This window comes from Neodiprion pinetum, chromosome 5 (assembly GCF_021155775.2).
Source record: "Neodiprion pinetum isolate iyNeoPine1 chromosome 5, iyNeoPine1.2, whole genome shotgun sequence".
NCBI classification, from domain to species: Eukaryota; Metazoa; Arthropoda; class Insecta; order Hymenoptera; family Diprionidae; genus Neodiprion; species Neodiprion pinetum.
Genome location: NC_060236.1, coordinates 18,787,328 through 18,803,667, shown reverse-complemented (window position 1 = coordinate 18,803,667; position 16,340 = coordinate 18,787,328). Strand labels below are relative to the sequence as shown.

Sequence of the window (16,340 nt, the reverse complement as noted above, 5' to 3'; positions counted from 1 at the left end):
CTCCTCGTCCCCCTGCTCTTCCACGTATTCTATAACATTAATATTCATAATTATTCCAACGACTTTTCATTTGCTCTCTCGAGCTTGAATTTTCGTAGGCATAGAATCGAAACGCTGTTTTAACTAGTCGCAAGTGAACTATCTACGTTGGGTGGAGAAGCAGAATTGTTTTTCGAAAAGTGATCGTATGGAAAAAAATTCAGAGTAACTGTAATACATCACGGATGCGCTAATTTTGATCGAGATGAAATGGATGCTCCGTATATGAGACAGTATTTAACGCAGTGACCTGATTTAATGACCTAAAAAGGTGATTGACGACGATTCTTTTGTTTATTGCCACGGAAAGATGGCTTCTTAAAACTTCGAGTGTATTTAGACATACATTTGAAAGGTACGGGCAAAAATTTTTATCATCCAACTGTCGCAGAACGGCAGCGTTATTAGCTAACCCGTTAACTGAAGAATATATCTTTAGTCAACGGCTGACCATCAGAGGGCCTAGCCGCTTGAGTCTAGAATCGGCAGGAAAGATAACGTACGTATTTCTTGTCTGAAATGTAAAAACTGAAATCATTATACATCATATCATATCATCATATATCATACGTCATACATCATACATCATACTCATACATAGTATTAAAGTTCGAAACCAAAGTTTGGATGTTTGGATGTTCAGATGATCAAAAAGTGACGTCACACCAAATTTTTTTTCTCTTGACGTCATCGATCTATACTAATCAGCTAGCCGAATTCCTCAGTCTGGAAACAACTGCGCAGTAGAGCGGACGGATGAGAATCGCGCTCCGCAGATTTCGCTTACCGGGTTCTCTACCTTCTGGATCCTGCGCTCCGGGCCGGCTTCCTGGTGCAACTCGAGTTCCAGGACAAGCACTCCGTAGTTTCTGCGCTCCAGGTCCACTACCTGGAGGAACTCGACTTCCAGGACAAGCGACTGTAGTTTCTATGCTCCAGGTCCGCTACCTGGTGAAACTCGACTTCCAGAACAAGCGTTCCGTAGTTCTGGCTGTCCAGGTCCTTGACCTGGTGACTTTTGACCCTCCAGACTAATTTTCAAGCTTACAAGTATGATTATTGAAAACGTCATGTTTTGTGCTATCAATGCGATATGCATTGCGAATGTAATACATAATATTTTGTAATTTTATCATAATTTTCTCGGTAGAATGTGTCGATACAAAAATTACATTGACACTTGCACAATATTTTTGATCTGTTCTTATAGTGAAAATATTTATTACTATTCACGGTATAACCCGATGTGGTTATCGGTGGTTGTTGGAGGTGGTTGGAGGTGGTTGAAGGTGGACGAGGAGGAGGACGAGGAAGACAAGGAGAACAAGGTGGAGGAGGAGGACGAGAATTCGTGCTTGGTGAGTTTTACATTTTCATAATATTCAATGGCAATTGTAATTATATTTTATCTCAAATTGATCAAGCTTGTCACATTAACAATGAATTATTTCCATTCATTTTTCTCGCAAGCACAAATTCAGTGGCTGTAAATGCGCTAATAGAATTTATTATATTATGGATTGATTAATTAATTATATAGATCCTTACACAATATTTTTTATGCGTTCTTATCCTAAAATAATAATTACTATTCAACGTATAACCTCAGGTGATTACCGGTGGTCGTTGAAGGTGGTTGGCGGTGATCGCCGGTGGTCGGAGGTGATTAGCGGTGATGAAAGGTGGCTGGAGAAGAAGGAGGCGAAAGAGGAGGATGAAGAGGACGAGGACAAAATCAAGGAGGAGGACCAGGTGGACGAGAAGGACCGAAGTGGTCAAAGGTTGTAGGAAGTGGTAGGCAGAAGTAGCGGGAGTAGGAGTAGGAGTGTTAGGAGTTGTAGCAGAAATGTTAGAAATTGTAGTAGGAGTTGAAGTAGAAATGGAAGTAAGAATAGCAGTAGACGTAGGAGTGTTAGGAGTTATAGAAGGATTTGGAGTAGGAGTGAGAGCAGTGGTAGGGTAGGGAAGCGTACGGTAGGGTATGGTAGGGTAGGGTAGGGCAGGGTGGGGTAGGGTAGGCGACGTCCTGGGCGAGACAAGAGTGGTGCAACAGGTGAAGGGACCACCGCAACACGAGTAATTAGACTAGGAGACTCATGAATGACCCGAACAAATGGTTGGACAGGACGCATGGGGAGATAAATTACCATCCGGCGCAGATGCTTACCGGACACGGGACCTTCAACGAATACCTGTACAGATTCCGGAAGCGAACAGCGGCAGGATGTGGCTCTGTACTGCGGCCACAGACAGCGTCGAGCACACAATTTTTAGGTGCCCAAATTGGGATACAGTACGAAGTCAATCCTGGCAGACGAGGACAGGGGAACCACCAAGCCCGGACAACATTGTCGAGGAGTCGCTCTCCAGCAAGATAAGGTGGAAGGAGATTGCTGCAATAATCTATGAGATCATCTCAACCAAAGATAAGGACGATAGGAATAAGGGCTTCTGACAAAAAAGACCATCTTTTGAGTTTAAAAATTTTTAATTTTTAAGTTTTACACACTCACTTATATAATGGAATGTGGATATTTACACTTTAGTCTATTGACATACTTTTATCGTACTGACCTACCGTTTCTTATCTTATCTATTGGACACCACGTTTTAATTACCTCACGCATCTATCTATTTATTTATTTATTTATTTATATATATATGTAATAAGTCTTTCCGCGTCCAGTTTAGGTTAGAATCAAAAACTCAATTGCGTTTCTGTAAAAGTAAGAGATTTATTTACACTATGTATTTACACTATGTACAAAACTCACTAATAATCTTAGTTCTTACCTGTAAAAGTAAGAGAAACAACATTTAAAGCTTCTAATTCCTATATTTTAATTCTATATAAAGGTCTCGTGATAACCGCTATCTCCTTCGTTCAACCTTGTTGAATATTTTCTTTTTGAATTTTTTTCTCTCAAAATTTACTGGTCGTCTCCCCAAGCCCGTGCTCTACCGCGCCATCGGTCGGTGGCCTTCGTCGGTAACGCGGCAGATTCAAAACTTGAGAGAAGCACGACAGAAGTACACGCGTGTCGTGATTTTCTTTACATATATTTATTTACTTATTTATTTATTGAAGAACAGTGGTAAATTGGCCATTATAGATACTCGGGATAGATTTCGGGATTGAACTAGAGGGTTTTCTTCTCTCAACCACATAGATGATGAAAGAGTGTAGAAGATAGAGGGGGCCTTGGAGCCAATAGCATGATACAAGAGCGAACTCCTGAGCGAAAAACATCCCTTGGGAGGGGGCTATCGCGCGTCCCCACGGGGTGGGGCTCCCGACCAGGGGCGACTGCCATAGCCGGTCCGAAGCCCGGTTGAGAAAAGTAGACGGCCCTAACTGAGCCTACTTTCTGACCCAAGCCGACTACCCCCGGGAAGCGAGGTGCGGTCGCCCGGGCGTGCCTCCTTCGGGGGGGCGCGCTATGGTGCCGCGTCGCGCTTACTGGATCGGGTGCAAGATAGTATGCCGGAAAGCGGTTTTCTTGCCCCCGAGCTGGGGTACTCCAACTCGGCAGTAGAACTTCAGCCTAAAATCAAAAAAAAAAAGGGCGGGGTTGGGTAGGGCAGGGCAGGGTAGGGTCGGGTAGGGTGGGCACGAAATCTTTCATGCACTATTCCAACGTCATCTTGGAAGCGAAATCCATTGGGCGCAGTCCTAATACGCTGCGATCAACGCATCTGAAGTTACAGCCGAAAAACGAGATCGTGTGTTTTCGACATTTTTCAGCAGGTATATTTTTCTTCTCAATTTCTCTCCTGTTGATCGCACTCTCTTGTCGCTGCGTTTTCTGAGTTCCTTGGGGTCCAATTGGTCGGGAAAGAGTCACACGAATCAATTCTGAGACGAAAAATTTTTGGGTGAAAAAAAAGGAAGCTTAACCCGTTTCTATTTTTGGCGAAAATTTTCGCGATTTTGAAAAGTGCTGAAATCAATTCTTTTAGGCACTATTCCGACGTAATTTTGCGAGAGAAATCGATTAGGCGCAGTCCTAATACGCTGTGATCAACGCATCAAAAGTTACAGCCAAAAAACGAAAACCTGAATTTTCGACATTTTGCAGCAGGTATATTTTTCTTCTCAATTTCTCTCCTGTTGATCCCACGCTCTTTTCGCTGCGTTTTCCGAGTTCCATGGGGTCCAAATGGTCGGGAAAGCGTCATACGAATCAATTCTGAGACAAAAAATTTTTTGGTAAAAAAAAAGGAAGGTTAACCCCTTTGTATTTTTGGCGAAAATTTTTGCGATTTTGAAAAGTGCTGGAATCAATTCTTTCAGGCACTATTCCGACGGAATTTTGCGAGAGAAATCTATTGGGCGCAGTCCCAATATGCTGCGATCAACGCATCAAAAGTTACAGCCAAAAAACGAAAACCTGAATTTTCGACATTCTTCAGCAGGTGTATTTTTCTTCTCAATTTCTCTCCTGTTGATCCCACGCTCTTTTCGCTGCGTTTTCTGAGTTCCTGAGGGTCCAATTAGTCAGGTAAGGGTCATTCGAATCGAATCTGGGACCAAAAACTTTCGGCTCCAAAATTGAAGAAAAAGTAAGGCCCTTTGTAATTTTGGCGAAAATTTTAGTGATTTTGAAAAGTGCTGTAATAAATTCTCTCTGGCACTATTCCGACGTAATTTTGCGTGAGAAATCGATTGGGCGCAGTCCCAATACGCTGCGATCAACGCATCAAAAGTTACAGTCAAAAAACGAAAACCTGAATTTTCGACATTTTTCAGCAAGTGTATTTTTCCTCTCAATTTCTCTCCTGTTGATCCCACGCTCTTTTCGCTGCGTTTTCCGAGTTTCTTGGGGTCCAAATGGTCGGAAAAGCGTCATACGAATCAATTCTGGGACGAAAAATTTTTTGGTAAAAAAAAAAGGAAGGTTAACCCCTTTGTATTTTTGGCGAAAATTTTTGCGATTTTGAAAAGCGCTGGAATCAATTCTTTCAGGCACTATTCAGACGGAATTTTGCGAGAGAAATCGATTGGGCGCAGTCCCAATATGCTGCGATCAACGCATCAAAAGTTACAGTCAAAAAACGAAAACCTGAATTTTCGACATTTTTCAGCAAGTATATTTTTCTTCTCAATTTCTCTCCTGTTGATCCCACTCTCTTGTCGCTGCGTTTTCTGAGTTCCTTGGGGTCCAATTGGTCGGGAAAGAGTCATACAAATCAATTCTGAGACGAAAAATTTTTTGGTAAAAAAAAAAGTAAGGTTAACCCCTTTGTATTTTTGGCGAAAATTTTTGCGATTTTGAAAAGTGCTGGAATCAATTCTTTCAGGCACTATTCCGACGGAATTTTGCGAGAGAAATCGATTGGGCGCAGTCCCAATATGCTGCTGTTACGCCCCGACGTACCGCCTTGGCGTACCTTTTTCAAAATTCCATTTCATTTCATTTCTTTAATTTCTTCACTGCACAGATATCATTTTATCAAAATCTCATATTCTAATAACGGCGAGTTTCACCCCTCCTGGCAAAAGTCACGTAGAGACCAACAATGATCCCTAGTATAAGGTTCAACTTTCTTCTATTTAACTGGTACCAAGAACTCAGATAGGAGACTGCTGAATTAGCATCAGTAGCGCTCAGCCTGGAATTATCCCTCTTTTTAAGTTAAAACTACAATCAATAACTAGGATAAACCACTACCTTTAGAACCACCAAATTAAAATAGATTACTCATTAGGATGTATGAATGAATGTGTGAACATTGCATGTAAATATATTTTGTTCATATCTTCAATGTGTCACCGACGAGATTGAGAATCGTCGGAACACCGTCGAAGAGCGAGAAGTAACGCTGACCACGTGGATTTGGGCGCCAGGAGGACGCCCTCGCACCTCATTGGCTAATTACCGTTGTAACTAATTACAACTGCAGCTCCTTGGACCCTCGGGCCCAAGAAGCCGCGTCTTTCGTCTGTCAAGTCGCGAAGTGCGTGGACGTAAACCCGGATTAGCCCTCCCGAGCAAGAGTAGCGTTTGGAAAATCTTAGTTGTGACCGACCTAAAGTCTCGCGCTAATTCGTCAAATTCGAGCATTCAGTTATTCTGTTAGCTGCAAAAGACTCACTATTTTCTACGTTTCCATCTTTTCTGTTCTTTACTAAATCTCATCATTTCGCGAATAGAAATTTTTTATGCAGTTCCATTTTCCATAATTAAACTGAGTTCGGCCCTGATTCAACCGAATCAGGTGATCTTAAGTAATAATAATAATAATTACACTATCGTTTTTAATAAATAAATCGTTGCAATCAATTCATCATATATTAAAATCAGAAAATTGACACCTTCAACTATAACTTTCGATAACAAGATATAATTCTAAATCTACAAAGACTAAGTGACCGACGTTCAACACCGTTCGATTGATCAACTCTTCCAAATTTGAGGTGAGGCCCCCTGGTCCAGCATTCTACCGACGCAGACCGACACGATCCGACGGCTCTCAATCTCGTCGACCGATTCACCTAAAGCTAAGTCAATCCGAGTGTTAATCTTCGAAATTAAACGAATTCTTGTTTCACCTTTATAATCAAAATCTACTTCAGTAATTTTCATTCAAAATCAAGTCTAGAATTGGTGGCTAGCTTCACTACCCCCAATTAAATCGTACTTATTGTTTCCAAGAATTAACGAATAAGACTTAACCATAATATATATAATTGATTCAAGATAATCTAAAAAGAGAGATACAATACAATAATCACGACCAGCTAGTTAACCATCGTTCAGAGTAGATGTTCCTGGTACCAAATAATAATATCCTTTAGAATAGTACAACACACGATTTTTATAAACTTGAACACTTTATAAATTGTTACTTTCGGCTAATACATCATTATCACCATTGATTGTTACCAGACATTTCAATAACCAAATCGAAACAGAATATATTTCATCTTTTACCAGTTAAATCATATTAAACCATTTATTTAGAACGACCTTTTTCCCACTTTCTTTATTATAAAATTGCCTCAACAATTTAAACAAACCTCACAGACCTGTACAGGACTATAGCGACACGATCCTACAAATTACCGGCTTATCGAAAGGTAGGTCTTCTCTTAGTTTCAATGATTATTCATTGTCGTTACGTGGGAGCTTGATTATTCAATTAATCATTAATTACCACCGCTCAGTACACCCTCACCCCCACGTAACACTGCGATCAACGCATCAAAAGTTACAGCCAAAAAACGAAAACCTGAATTTTCGACATTTTTCAGCAAGTGTGTTTTTCCTCTCAATTTCTCTCCTGTTGATCCCACTCTCTTTTCGCTGCGTTTCCTGAGTTCCTTGGGTTCCAATTGGTCGGGACAGAGTCACACGAATCAATTCTGAGACGAAAACTTTTTTAGTAAAAAAAAAAGGAAGGTTAACCCCTTTGTATTTTTGGCTTTAATTTTCGGGATGTTTAAAAGTGCTGGAATAAATTCTCTCAGGCACTATTCCGACGTAATTTTGCGTGAGAAATCGATTGGGCGCAGTCCCAATACGCTGCGATCAACGCATCAAAAGTTACAGCCAAAAAACGAAAACCCGAATTTTCTACATTTTTCAGCAGGTGTATTTTTCTTCTCAATTTCTCTCCTGTTGATCCCACGCTCTTTTCGCTGCGTTTTCCGAGTTCCTGAGGGTCCAATTAGTCAGGTAAGGGTCATTCGAATCGAATCTGGGACCAAAAACTTTCGGCTCCAAAATCGAAGAAAAAGTAAGGCTAACCCCTTTGTAATTTTGGCGAAAATTTTAGTGATTTTGAAAAGTGCTGTAATAAATTCTCTCTGGCACTATTCCGACGGAATTTTGCGTTAGAAATCGATTGGGCAAACCCCCATTCGCTGCGATCAACGCATATAAAGTTACAGCCGAAAAACGAGATCGTGTGTTTTCGACATTTTTCAGCAGGTATATTTTTCTTCTCAATTTCTCTCCTGTTGATCGCACTCTCTTGTCGCTGCGTTTTCTGAGTTGCCGAGGGTCCAATTGGTCGGGAAAGAGTCATACGAATCAATTCTAAGACGAAAAATCTTTTGGTAAAAAAAAAAGGAAGGTTAACCCCTTTGTATTATTGGCGATAATTTCCGCGATTTAGAAAAGTGCTGGAATCAATTCTTCCAGGCACTATTCTGACGGAATTTTGCGAGAGAAATCGATTGGGCGCAGTCCCAATTCGCTGCGATCGACGCATCAAAAGTTACAGCCAAAAAACGAAAACCCGAATTTTCTACATTTTTCAGCAATTGTATTTTTCTTCTCAATTTCTCTCCTGTTGATCCCACGCTCTTTTCGCTGCGTTTCCCGAGTTCCTTGGGGTCCAAAGAGTCGGGAAAGCGTCATACGAATCAATTCTGAGACGAAAAATTTTTTGGTAAAAAAAAAAGGAAGGTTAACCCCTTTGTATTTTTGGCGAAAATTTTTGCGATTTTGAAAAGTGCTGGAATCAATTCTTTCAGGCACTATTCCGACGGAATTTTGCGAGAGGAATCGATTGGGCGCAGTCCCAATACGCTGCGATCAACGCATCAAAAGTTACAGCCAAAAAACGAAAACCTGAATTTTCGACATTCTTCAGCAGGTGTATTTTTCTTCTCACTTTCTCTCCTGTTGATCCCACGCTCTTTTCGCTGCGTTTTCCGAGTTCCTGAGGGTCCAATTAGTCAGGTAAGGGTCATTCGAATCGAATCTGGGACCAAAAACTTTCGGCTCCGTTATCGAAGAAAAAGTAAGGCTAACCCCTTTTGTAATTTTGGCGAAAATTTTAGTGATTTTGAAAAGTGCTGTAATAAATTCTCTCTGGCACTATTCCGACGGAATTTTGCGAGAGAAATCGATTGGGCGCAGTCCCAATATGCTGCGATCAACGCAACAAAAGTTACAGCCAAAAAACGAAAACCTGAATTTTCGACATTCTTCAGCAGGTGTATTTTTCTTCTCAATTTCTCTCCTGTTGATCCCACGCTCTTTTCGCTGCGTTTTCTGAGTTCCTGGGGGTCCAATTGGTCGGGAAAGGGTCATACAAATCAATTCTTAGACGGAAGATTTTTCGGTCAAAAAAAAAGGAAGGTTAACCCCTTTGTATTTTTGTCGAAAATTTTCGCGATATTAAAAAGTGCTGGAATAAATTCTTTGTGGCACTAGTCCGACGTAATTTTGCGAGAGAAATCGATTGGGCGCAGTTCCAATAGGCTGCGATCAACGGATTAAAAAATACAGCCAAAAAACGAGCTCCTGTGTTTTCGACATTTTTCAGCTGGTGCTTTTTCGCTCGCCATTTCTCTCCTGTTGGTCCCACGCTCTTTTCGCTGCGTTTTCTGAGTTCCTGGGGGTCCAATTGGTCAGGAAAGGGTCATACAAATCAATTCCTAGACGAAAGATTTTTCGGTCAAAAAAAAAGGAAGGTTGACCCCTTTGTATTTTTGGCGAAAATTTTCGCGATTTTTGAAAAGTTCTAAGATAATTTCTTTCTGGCACTAGTCCGACGTAATTTTGCGAGAGAAATCGATTGGGCGCAGTCCCAATAGGCTGCGATCAACGGATCAAAAAATACAGCCAAAAAACGAAAACCTGAATTTTCTACATTTTTCAGCAATTGTATTTTTCTTCTCAATTTCTCTCCTGTTGATCCCACGCTCTTTTCGCTGCGTTTCCCGAGTTCCTTGGGGTCCAAAGAGTCGGAAAAGCGTCATACGAATCAATTCTGAGACGAAAAATTTTTTGGTAAAAAAAAAAGGAAGGTTAACCCCTTTGTATTTTTGGCGAAAATTTTTGCGATTCAGAAAAGTGCTGGAATCAATTCTTCCAGGCACTATTCTGACGGAATTTTGCGAGAGAAATCGATTGGGCGCAGTCCCAATTCGCTGCGATCGACGCATCAAAAGTTACAGCCAAAAAACGAAAACCCGGATTCTACATTTTTCAGCAATTGTATTTTTCTTCTCAATTTCTCTCCTGTTGATCCCACGCTCTTTTCGCTGCGTTTCCCGAGTTCCTTGGGGTCCAAAGAGTCGGGAAAGCGTCATACGAATCAATTCTGAGACGAAAAATTTTTTGGTAAAAAAAAAAGGAAGGTTAACCCCTTTGTATTTTTGGCGAAAATTTTTGCGATTTTGAAAAGTGCTGGAATCAATTCTTTCAGGCACTATTCCGACGGAATTTTGCGAGAGGAATCGATTGGGCGCAGTCCCAATACGCTGCAATCAACGCATCAAAAGTTACAGCCAAAAAACGAAAACCTGAATTTTCGACATTCTTCAGCAGGTGTATTTTTCTTCTCACTTTCTCTCTTGTTGATCCCACGCTCTTTTCGCTGCGTTTTCCGAGTTCCTGAGGGTCCAATTAGTCAGGTAAGGGTCATTCGAATCGAATCTGGGACCAAAAACTTTTGGCTCCGTTATCGAAGAAAAAGTAAGGCTAACCCCTTTTGTAATTTTGGCGAAAATTTTAGTGATTTTGAAAAGTGCTGTAATAAATTCTCTCTGGCACCATTCTGACGGAATTTTGCGAGAGAAATCGATTGGGCGCAGTCCCAATATGCTGCGATCAACGCAACAAAAGTTACAGCCAAAAAACGAAAACCTGAATTTTCGACATTCTTCAGCAGGTGTATTTTTCTTCTCAATTTCTCTCCTGTTGATCCCACGCTCTTTTCGCTGCGTTTTCTGAGTTCCTGGGGGTCCAATTGGTCGGGAAAGGGTCATACAAATCAATTCTTAGACGGAAGATTTTTCGGTCAAAAAAAAAGGAAGGTTAACCCCTTTGTATTTTTGGCGAAAATTTTCGCGATTTTTGAAAAGTTCTGAGATAATTTCTTTCTGGCACTAGTCCGACGTAATTTTGCGAGAGAAATCGATTGGGCGCAGTCCCAATAGGCTGCGATCAACGGATCAAAAAATACAGCCAAAAAACGAGAACCTGTGTTTTCGACATTATTCAGCTGGTGCTTTTTCGCTCGCCATTTCTCTCCTGTTGGTCCCACGCTCTTTTCGCTGCGTTTTCTGAGTTCCTGGGGGTCCAATTGGTCGGGAAAGGGTCATACAAATCAATTCTTAGACGGAAGATTTTTCGGTCAAAAAAAAAGGAAGGTTAACCCCTTTGTATTTTTGTCGAAAATTTTCGCGATATTAAAAAGTGCTGGAATAAATTCTTTCTGGCACTATTCCGACGGAATTTTGCGAAAGGAATCGATTGGGCGCAGTCCCAATACGCTGCGATCAACGCATCAAAAGTTACAGCCAAAAAACGAAAACCTGAATTTTCGACATTCTTCAGCAGGTGTATTTTTCTTCTCAATTTCTCTCCTGTTGGTCCCACGCTCTTTTCGCTGCGTTTTCTGAGTTCCTGGGGGTCCAATTGGTCGGGAAAGGGTCATACAAATCAATTCTGAGACGAAAGATTTTTTGGTCAAATAAAAAGGAAGGTTAACCCCTTTGTATTTTTGGCGAAAATTTTCGCGGTTTTTGAAAAGTTCTGAGATAAATTCTTTCTGGCACTAGTCCGACGTAATTTTGCGAGAGAAATCGATTGGGCGCAGTCGCAATAGGCTGCGATCAACGGATCAAAAAATACAGCTAAAAAACGAGAACCTGTGTTTTCGACATTCTTCAGCAGGTGTATTTTTCTTCTCAATTTCTCTCCTGTTGATCCCACGCTCTTTTCGCTGCGTTTTCCGAGTTCCTGAGGGTCCAATGAGTCAGGTAAGGGTCATTCGAATCGAATCTGGGACCAAAAACTTTCGGCTCCAAAATCGAAGAAAAAGTAAGGCTAACCCCTTTGTAATTTTGGCGAAAATTTTAGTGATTTTGAAAAGTGCTGTAATAAATTCTCTCTGGCACTATTCCGACGTAATTTTGCGAGAGAAATCGATTGAGCGCAGTCCCAATAGGCTGCGATCAACGGATCAAAAGTTACAGCCAAAAAACGAGAACCTGTGTTTTCGACATTATTCAGCTGGTGCTTTTTCGCTCGCCATTTCTCTCCTGTTGGTCCCACGCTCTTTTCGCTGAGTTTTCTGAGTTCCTGGGGGTCCAATTGGTCGGGAAAGGGTCATACAAATCAATTCTTAGACGGAAAATTTTTCGGTCAAAAAAAAAGGAAGGTTAACCCCTTTGTATTTTTGTCGAAAATTTTCGCGATATTAAAAAGTGCTGGAATAAATTCTTTCTGGCACTAGTCCGACGTAATTTTGTGAGAGAAATTGATTGGGCGCGGTCCCAATAGGCTTCGATCAACGGATCAAAAGTTACAGCCAAAAAACGAGAACCTGTGTTTTCGACATTATTCAGCTGGTGCTTTTTCGCTCGCCATTTCTCTCCTGTTGGTCCCACGCTCTTTTCGCTGCGTTTTCTGAGTTCCTGGGGGTTTAATTGGTCTGGAAAGGGTCATACAAATCAATTCTGAGACGAAAGATTTTTTGGTCAAATAAAAAGGAAGGTTAACCCCTTTGTATTTTTGGCGAAAATTTTCGCGGTTTTTGAAAAGTTCTGAGATAAATTCTTCCTGGCACTAGTCCGACGTAAATTTGCGAGAGAAATCGATTGGGCGCAGTCCCAATAGGCTGCGATCAACGGATCAAAAGTTACAGCCAAAAAACGAGAACCTGTGTTTTCGACATTATTCAGCTGGTGCTTTTTCGCTCGCCATTTCTCTCCTGTTGGTCCCACGCTCTTTTCGCTGAGTTTTCTGAGTTCCTGGGGGTCCAATTGGTCGGGAAAGGGTCATACAAATCAATTCTTAGACGGAAAATTTTTCGGTCAAAAAAAAAGGAAGGTTAACCCCTTTGTATTTTTGTCGAAAATTTTCGCGATATTAAAAAGTGCTGGAATAAATTCTTTCTGGCACTAGTCCGACGTAATTTTGTGAGAGAAATTGATTGGGCGCGGTCCCAATAGGCTTCGATCAACGGATCAAAAGTTACAGCCAAAAAACGAGAACCTGTGTTTTCGACATTATTCAGCTGGTGCTTTTTCGCTCGCCATTTCTCTCCTGTTGGTCCCACGCTCTTTTCGCTGCGTTTTCTGAGTTCCTGGGGGTTTAATTGGTCTGGAAAGGGTCATACAAATCAATTCTGAGACGAAAGATTTTTTGGTCAAATAAAAAGGAAGGTTAACCCCTTTGTATTTTTGGCGAAAATTTTCGCGGTTTTTGAAAAGTTCTGAGATAAATTCTTTCTGGCACTAGTCCGACGTAATTTTGCGAGAGAAATCGATTGGGCGCAGTCGCAATAGGCTGCGATCAACGGATCAAAAAATACAGCTAAAAAACGAGAACCTGTGTTTTCGACATTATTCAGCTGGTGCTTTTTCGCTCGCCATTTCTCTCCTGTTGGTCCCACGCTCTTTTCGCTGCGTTTTCTGAGTTCCTGGGGGTTTAATTGGTCTGGAAAGGGTCATACAAATCAATTCTGAGACGAAAGATTTTTTGGTCAAATAAAAAGGAAGGTTAACCCCTTTGTATTTTTGGCGAAAATTTTCGCGGTTTTCGAAAAGTTCTGAGATAAATTCTTTCTGGCACTAGTCCGACGTAATTTTGCGAGAGAAATCGATTGGGCGCAGTCCCAATATGCTGCGATCAACGCAACAAAAGTTACAGCCAAAAAACGAAAACCTGAATTTTCGACATTCTTCAGCAGGTGTATTTTTCTTCTCAATTTCTCTCCTGTTGATCCCACGCTCTTTTCGCTGCGTTTTCTGAGTTCCTGGGGGTCCAATTGGTCGGGAAAGGGTCATACAAATCAATTCTTAGACGGAAGATTTTTCGGTCAAAAAAAAAGGAAGGTTAACCCCTTTGTATTTTTGTCGAAAATTTTCGCGATATTAAAAAGTGCTGGAATAAATTCTTTCTGGCACTAGTCCGACGTAATTTTGCGAGAGAAATCGATTGGGCGCAGTTCCAATAGGCTGCGATCAACGGATCAAAAAATACAGCCAAAAAACGAGAACCTGTGTTTTCGACATTTTTCAGCTGGTGCTTTTTCGCTCGCCATCTCTCTTGTTGGTCCCACGCTCTTTTCGCTGTGTTTTCTGAGTTCCTGGGGGTCCAATAGGTCGGGAAAGGGTCATACAAATCAATTCTTAGACGGAAGATTTTTCGGTCAAAAAAAAAGAAAGGTTGACCCCTTTGTATTTTTGTCGAAAATTTTCGCGATATTAAAAAGTGCTGGAATAAATTCTTTCTGGCACTAGTCCGACGTAATTTTGCGAGAGAAATCGATTGGGCACAGTCCCAATAGGCTGCGATCAACGGATCAAAAGTTACAGCCAAAAAACGAGAACCTGTGTTTTCGACATTTTTCAGCCGGTGCTTTTTTTCTCGCCATTTCTCTCCTGTTGGTCCCACGCTCTTTTTGCTGCGTTCTCTGAGTTCCTGGGGGTCCAATTGGTCAGGAAAGGGTCATACAAATCAATTCCTAGACGGAAGATTCTTCGGTCAAAAAAAAAGGAAGGTTGACCCCTTTGTATTTTTGGCGAAAATTTTCGCGATTTTTGAAAAGTTCTGAGATAATTTCTTTCTGGCACTAGTCCGACGTAATTTTGCGAGAGAAATCGATTGGGCGCAGTCTCAATAGGCTGCTATCAACGGATCAAAAAATACAGCCAAAAAACGAAAACCCGAATTTTCTACATTTTTCAGCAATTGTATTTTTCTTCTCAATTTCTCTCCTGTTGATCCCACGCTCTTTTCGCTGCGTTTCCCGAGTTCCTTGGGGTCCAAAGAGTCGGGAAAGCGTCATACGAATCAATTCTGAGACGAAAAATTTTTTGGTAAAAAAAAAAGGAAGGTTAACCCCTTTGTATTTTTGGCGAAAATTTTTGCGATTTTGAAAAGTGCTGGAATCAATTCTTTCAGGCACTATTCCGACGGAATTTTGCGAGAGGAATCGATTGGGCGCAGTCCCAATACGCTGCGATCAACGCATCAAAAGTTACAGCCAAAAAACGAAAACCTGAATTTTCGACATTCTTCAGCAGGTGTATTTTTCTTCTCAATTTCTCTCCTGTTGATCCCACGCTCTTTTCGCTGCGTTTTCCGAGTTCCTGAGGGTCCAATGAGTCAGGTAAGGGTCATTCGAATCGAATCTGGGACCAAAAACTTTCGGCTCCAAAATCGAAGAAAAAGTAAGGCTAACCCCTTTGTAATTTTGGCGAAAATTTTAGTGATTTTGAAAAGTGCTGTAATAAATTCTCTCTGGCACTATTCCGACGTAATTTTGCGAGAGAAATCGATTGAGCGCAGTCCCAATAGGCTGCGATCAACGGATCAAAAGTTACAGCCAAAAAACGAGAACCTGTGTTTTCGACATTATTCAGCTGGTGCTTTTTCGCTCGCCATTTCTCTCCTGTTGGTCCCACGCTCTTTTCGCTGAGTTTTCTGAGTTCCTGGGGGTCCAATTGGTCGGGAAAGGGTCATACAAATCAATTCTTAGACGGAAAATTTTTCGGTCAAAAAAAAAGGAAGGTTAACCCCTTTGTATTTTTGTCGAAAATTTTCGCGATATTAAAAAGTGCTGGAATAAATTCTTTCTGGCACTAGTCCGACGTAATTTTGTGAGAGAAATTGATTGGGCGCGGTCCCAATAGGCTTCGATCAACGGATCAAAAGTTACAGCCAAAAAACGAGAACCTGTGTTTTCGACATTATTCAGCTGGTGCTTTTTCGCTCGCCATTTCTCTCCTGTTGGTCCCACGCTCTTTTCGCTGCGTTTTCTGAGTTCCTGGGGGTTTAATTGGTCTGGAAAGGGTCATACAAATCAATTCTGAGACGAAAGATTTTTTGGTCAAATAAAAAGGAAGGTTAACCCCTTTGTATTTTTGGCGAAAATTTTCGCGGTTTTTGAAAAGTTCTGAGATAAATTCTTCCTGGCACTAGTCCGACGTAAATTTGCGAGAGAAATCGATTGGGCGCAGTCCCAATAGGCTGCGATCAACGGATCAAAAGTTACAGCCAAAAAACGAGAACCTGTGTTTTCGACATTATTCAGCTGGTGCTTTTTCGCTCGCCATTTCTCTCCTGTTGGTCCCACGCTCTTTTCGCTGAGTTTTCTGAGTTCCTGGGGGTCCAATTGGTCGGGAAAGGGTCATACAAATCAATTCTTAGACGGAAAATTTTTCGGTCAAAAAAAAAGGAAGGTTAACCCCTTTGTATTTTTGTCGAAAATTTTCGCGATATTAAAAAGTGCTGGAATAAATTCTTTCTGGCACTAGTCCGACGTAATTTTGTGAGAGAAATTGATTGGGCGCGGTCCCAATAGGCTTCGATCAACGGATCAAAAGTTAC

The 16,340-nt window shown here is 41.3% G+C and overlaps 1 long non-coding RNA gene across 1 annotated transcript; it reads left to right on the top strand.

Moving 5' to 3' along the window:
* Positions 1–406: 406 nt before the first annotated feature.
* LOC138190950 (uncharacterized) lies at positions 407–2,000 on the top strand. The gene is made up of 4 exons (XR_011177087.1): positions 407–538; positions 765–1,089; positions 1,250–1,397; positions 1,649–2,000. It is a non-coding gene; the product is annotated as an uncharacterized lncRNA (long non-coding RNA).
* The last annotated feature ends 14,340 nt before the right edge of the window (positions 2,001–16,340 follow it).